This window comes from Girardinichthys multiradiatus, chromosome 3 (genome assembly GCF_021462225.1).
Source record: "Girardinichthys multiradiatus isolate DD_20200921_A chromosome 3, DD_fGirMul_XY1, whole genome shotgun sequence".
NCBI classification, from domain to species: Eukaryota; Metazoa; Chordata; class Actinopteri; order Cyprinodontiformes; family Goodeidae; genus Girardinichthys; species Girardinichthys multiradiatus.
Genome location: NC_061796.1, coordinates 27,668,665 through 27,674,247, shown reverse-complemented (window position 1 = coordinate 27,674,247; position 5,583 = coordinate 27,668,665). Strand labels below are relative to the sequence as shown.

General features: G+C 39.2%; 1 protein-coding gene across 1 annotated transcript in view; it reads left to right on the top strand.

Moving 5' to 3' along the window:
- Positions 1–4,438: 4,438 nt before the first annotated feature.
- The window catches only part of atp8b2 (ATPase phospholipid transporting 8B2), a 38,360-nt gene continuing 37,215 nt past the window's right edge, over positions 4,439–5,583 (top strand). Inside the window, exon 1 of the mRNA XM_047361488.1 lies at positions 4,439–4,556. The gene's annotated coding sequence lies outside the window, so the exon portion shown is untranslated. The remainder of the gene's footprint in view (positions 4,557–5,583) is intronic.

The following is a 5,583-nucleotide window of genomic DNA, read 5'->3' as shown; positions in this document are numbered from 1 at the left end:
TTTTAATGAGTAGTTGTGTCTTATTAAAGTAAGAATATGCTACTGTCTGGTTCATAGTATTCAGGTATGAAAATTGTGGCAGACCTACGGGATCTTTCACCCTCAAGGTCTACTGGTATGTCACTGCGGACTTGGGGGAGGGCCCCTTTACAAAGGTTCGCCTGGGCCTCAAAATGGCTGAGTCTGCCACTGTGTAAGGTGTTGCAAAAATATGATTTTCACTCCAACCATCCCAGACTGCTTTCTTCTGTTTTGTTTAAAGTATATACATAAAAAAGTAAAACGACAAAATTTCTAAAAACAAAATCAAGAAAACAAAGTCTGAAAATAGCCATCTTCATTAGGGCTTTTGTTTACTTTATTACTTCGCTTAATATGATCAAACACCCTTTTGCATGCAATAATGATAATCGCATCAGTGACATATGTTTTATTACATCCAAGTCTAATTTTTCAGTGGTCGTTTGCTTGAAACTAAGCATTTTTACATTACTGTATTTCTCTTTAAGTTAAATAAAGAAACTGCCTTTTTTCATTTTTACATGTTGGCCATGTTATCAGTTTTATATCCTATTAAAAGGCAAGTCTGGTTTTGTATCTGTCTTTGACTAGTCACTGTGACAATTTTTTTCCAGCATGCAGCTATGCTGTGGTTATTTCAGTCAGCATTTAAGTCTCAACAAAGGACTGGATTCTACGAATCAGAAAAAGGCAGACCCAAGATTCAGCCAGACACAGTACTGAAAGTTTAAAAGGTTTATTCAGCCACAGGAAAACGTCACACAGGTAACACTCCTCACAGCTTGATTTTAAATGCTTCTGGCAAGATTCCTGGGAACAACTGGTTCAGTAGCTAGTTGAGCATCCAGTGGGAACTGTAAGGTGTTTTCTAGTAAAGCCTCTCTGGATCAAACAGCCTTCTCTGTATGAGGGGTCAACTTGTGTAACTCCTCAGCAGTAGAATTGAAAATGAATGCTGACAGGCCTCTTTCAGATTAAAACGAAAGCAGTGTCTGAAGAAGGACTGATTCTATAGTCTTAATGATTGTCACCTTATTTCAAGTTCATTTGATGGTAGTGTTTTGTGTATTCGTGAGGCGACTGTGGCACAGTAGGAAGAGTAGTCATCTTGCAATCAGAAGGTTGTGGGTTCCATTCCAACTTCCTCCTGCCATATGTCGATGTGCCCCTGGGCAAGGCACTTAACCTCAAGTAGACTACCAATCTGCGTATCGGTGTATGAATGTGTGAGCGTTAGTGAGTGCGATTGGGTGAATGTGGCTCTAGTGTAAAGCGCTTTGAGCGGTCTGTATGACTGGAAAAGCGCTACATAAGTTCAGTCCATTTACCATTTATTCAATTCAGTTTATTTATATAGCGCCAATTCACAACACAGGTTGTCTCAAGGCACTTCACAAAGTCAGGTACATACATTCCAATTAATCCTAACCATTGAACAGTGCAGTCAGATTCAGTTATTTATTCAAATTGGATCAAATGTTTTTCTATCTAAGGAAACCCAGCCGATTGCATCCAGTCAGTGACCTGCAGCATTCACTCCTCCTGGATGAGCATGTAGAGACAGTGGAGAGTCACTGGCGTTGACTTTGCAGCAATCCCTCATACTGAGCATGCATGTAGCGACAGTGAAGAGGAAAAACTCCCTTTAACAGGAAGAAACCTCCAGCAGAACCAGGCTCTGTGTGAGCGGCCATCTGCCACGACCGACTGGGGGTTTGAGAGAACAGAGCAGAGACACAAAAAGAACACAGAAGCACTGATCCAGGAGTACTTTCTATGGGAAGGAAAAGTAAATGTTAATGGATGTAGCTCCTTTAGTCGTTTCATCTAGAAAGAAAGAACAGATCAACTCTGAGCCAGTTTTCAAGGTTAGAGTCTGAAAGAGAGCACATATAATTAATTACAGTAAAAGCTCAGCCAGTAGCTATGTCTAGGAGAGAGAAAGGGTTAAACACTGAAAGACAGGGCCAAGTGGATCATTGGTAGAGGGTGAGCATTAAGTTGTTGCCAGCAGAAGCTTGGACGATGCTCCCCTCCAGGAAAGTGTCACAGGTAGACACAGAGTCAGACCAGGTATAGCTTCTAGGAAGAGAAAACAGAGAGTTAAAAGCTGAAATAACAGCAAATACTGCAAAATTGGAGAGTAGTATGAGAATGTAGCGAAGAGAATGAAAGTGGTCATTATGTCCTCCAGCAGCCTAAGCCTATAACCGCATAACTACAGAGATAGCTCAGGATAACCTAAGCCACTCTAACTATAAGCTTTATCAAAAAGGAAAGTTTTAAGTCTAGCCTTAAAAGTAGACAGGGTGTCTGCCTCACGGACTAAAACTGGGAGCTGGTTCCACAGGAGAGAAGCCTGATAACTAAAGGATCTGCCTCCCATTCAACTTCTAGAGACTCTAGGAACCACCAGTAAACCTGCAGTCTGAGAACGAAGTGCTCTGCTAGGAATGTATGGAACAATCAGATCTCTGATGTATGATGGAGCTAGATCATTAAGGGCTTTATATGTGAGGAGGAGAATTTTAAATTCTATTCTGGATTTAACAGGGAGCCAATGAAGGGAAGCTAAAATAGGAGAAATATGATCTCTCTTTTTAATTTTCATCAGAACTCTTGATGCAGCATTTTGAATCACCTGAAGGCTTTTAACTGCATTTTGTGGACATCCTGATAGTAAAGATTTACAATAGTCCAGCCTTGAAGTAACAAATGCATGGACTAGTTTTTCAGCGTCACTCCTGGATAGGATAAATACCAAAGTCTGCTTTTATTTTTCCTCAGAAACTTTTACATTTTCACATCCTTGCCAACTTTATTAAAAATAGGTTTCACCTTTAACTTTTTTTATTTTTATTTTATGATTCTCCATCAAGAATTATCCATATTTAAGTTGTAGCTCAGATTACACCCAGATGCCACATTACTGTACCTCTGGAAAAGATCTGTAGAATACCTTCAAATAAATTATATTTATTTGGTGTCGTGTAACCTGTTTCATTCGAGTGTGTTGTGTCAATAATTAATTTTTTTTTGCTTATGTGTTTTTACAAAATTTGCTACATTTATTTCTGTGACAATTCCTATTAAATAAATTTAACTCAATATTTATTTATTTTTTGTTTATATGTCTTTTAAATGTAACACATAGCTTTCTGTTCCACTGGGGCTTAAATGTAACATTACACAGAGGCATTTTCCTCTGAGCCATTCTTCAAAATACAAAAGACAAGAGAACATGCAATTCAAATAAGGCAGATGTATATTGATTTTCATCACTCAGAATATGACTACAAGCAGGCAAGCTGACAACCTTGACTTTGCCCAGGACAAGATAATCTCAAAAGGGCCCCCACACATGGCATTCTGTAACTAGTAGAAATTGATTCATATTTACAATTTAAAGACATGGTTGGTTCTGCATGCTGTCTCCTTCTCTCTCCGTCCATTTTCTCCCATACCTTCTTCATCCCTTCTTCCCCCTCCTATCTGCTCCTTACTTTGAATTGTTTTCCTGCTTCAAACTGGTTCCAGATATTCCTGCCCTACAAGCTAATAGTGCTACAAATCCCAAAAATAAACGGGCTATTAAATACATTGCTATATGTGATAACTTGAATGAACTTGGAAATGTATAAATTTATCAAATAATTTTCAATATATTTTAAAGGTCTTTATTAATAACTCAATGAAGTCGTTAAATTTGGGCATCTATTTGAAATTTAAATCATATACGGTAGACTTTTTTCATCTACAGCTTAATTAAAATGTATCCACATATAACTACCAATTTTGGGACTTTTAAATTTATTGAATAGTGGCACTGTTGGCTTCCCATACTTGCAAATTGTTCTAAATCTTTCTTGTTTTAGGCTGCTGCTTGTGTTACATGTTTAGATTTGAGCGCCAAACACCATGGGCCTTTAGCGGTTGAGGTTCTACAGTAGATCTTCATTTCATTCAGGGCTGCTCACCTCCAGGCCAGAAGTGAGGAGCTGCTATAGAGGATAAACTAAACAGCAGAGGGCGCCATGAGACTTAGCAGACCTGCACTCGTAAATAAGTTGTAGGATGTGTGCTAAGTCTTGTCAAGCAGTTATGTGTAAGATAAACATGATCAAAAGGCGAATTGGTCTAAACCAGTTCATACATTTGTTGTCAGAGCTGTAAATGCAAGGCACAATGATAGAGAAATGTGAGACTCAGCAAATTTAGCTCCTGGAAGCAGGAAGTTCTGATGGAGTAGGTGAAGTATGAAACCCTTCCTCCCACCTCTGCTCCTCAGCCTCTCTCTCTCTCGCTCTCTCTCCCTGTCTTGCTCTCTCTCTTTCTCTGTTTTTCCTCCAATCAAAAACCAGTCCTCCCTGATCCTGACCCGCTGAATGTGTGCAGAGCATCCACCACTGCTTCTCCTCTCCTCCCTGAGTCCGCCTATCATCGGGTCGTGTCTAACTGAAGTCTGAACCTCATCATGACCTCAAACTTTACAGAGCTGCCTCCAGAGACACATTTCTGATACACATTTCAAAAAGGTAGGATGTTTTTGAGCAGATACACCTTTTTATGTTAATGGCTTTGGTATTTTTTTAAAGTTCCCATTCATATAGAGCAGTTTGTGTAGAAGATGAGGTATTTTCAGGGTACTTAAAAGAAAGTCACTATCGCTCCTAATGAGTCATAACGTTTCTGAAACTCAGACTTCCTTCTGTTACTGTAGAAACAGACTTTATTTTCATTTATTGAAGTACTTCAGTTGAATAAGTACCTGTCTAAACTGACTTCATCTGTATTTAATGTCATGATATGTTAATGTACTAGACACTGGATTTTATTTACACTGCCTTGCAAAAGTATTTCTGTCCCTTTTCACATTTTTGCACATTACAACGACAAACTTCTCCGTCTTTTATTGAGGCTGTATGTGATAGACCAACACAAAGTCACACATAGACATGAAGTTGGAGGAAAAGGAAACAAGATTTTAAACATTGTAGCTCTGGTTTGTTTAGGGTTATTGTCCTAATGGAAGGTGAATGTCCGCCCTGGTTTCAGGTCTTTTGCAGCTTCTAAAAGTTTTTCTTTGTATTTAGCTCCATCCATCTTCACATTAACTCTGACCAGCTTCTCTATTCCTGCTTGATAAATGAATCCCAACAGCATGATGCTACTGACACCATGTTTTATGGTTGGGGAAGTGTTTTCAAAGTGATGTGCAGCTTTTCAACATCCATCGTTGACAGATTCTCCTACTTGAGCTGTGGCTTTCTGCAGCTCCCCCAGAATTAGCTTGAGCCTCCTAAATCCTTCTCTGATTATTGCCTTCTTTGCCCAAGCTGTCAGTTTAAGTGGACAGTCATGTTTCGGTAGGATTGCAGTTGTGTCATAAACTGAAGAGCACTTGAAATGTCCAAAGCTTGGGATGTTGTTTTATATATAAAAAAAAAACTGCTTCAAACTTTCTCCTTGACATGTCTTCTGTGCTCCTTGGTCTTCGTGATGCTCTTAGTTCCCTAGTGTCCCTAATGTAACCTCTGCGGCCTTCACAGGACAGCCCCATTT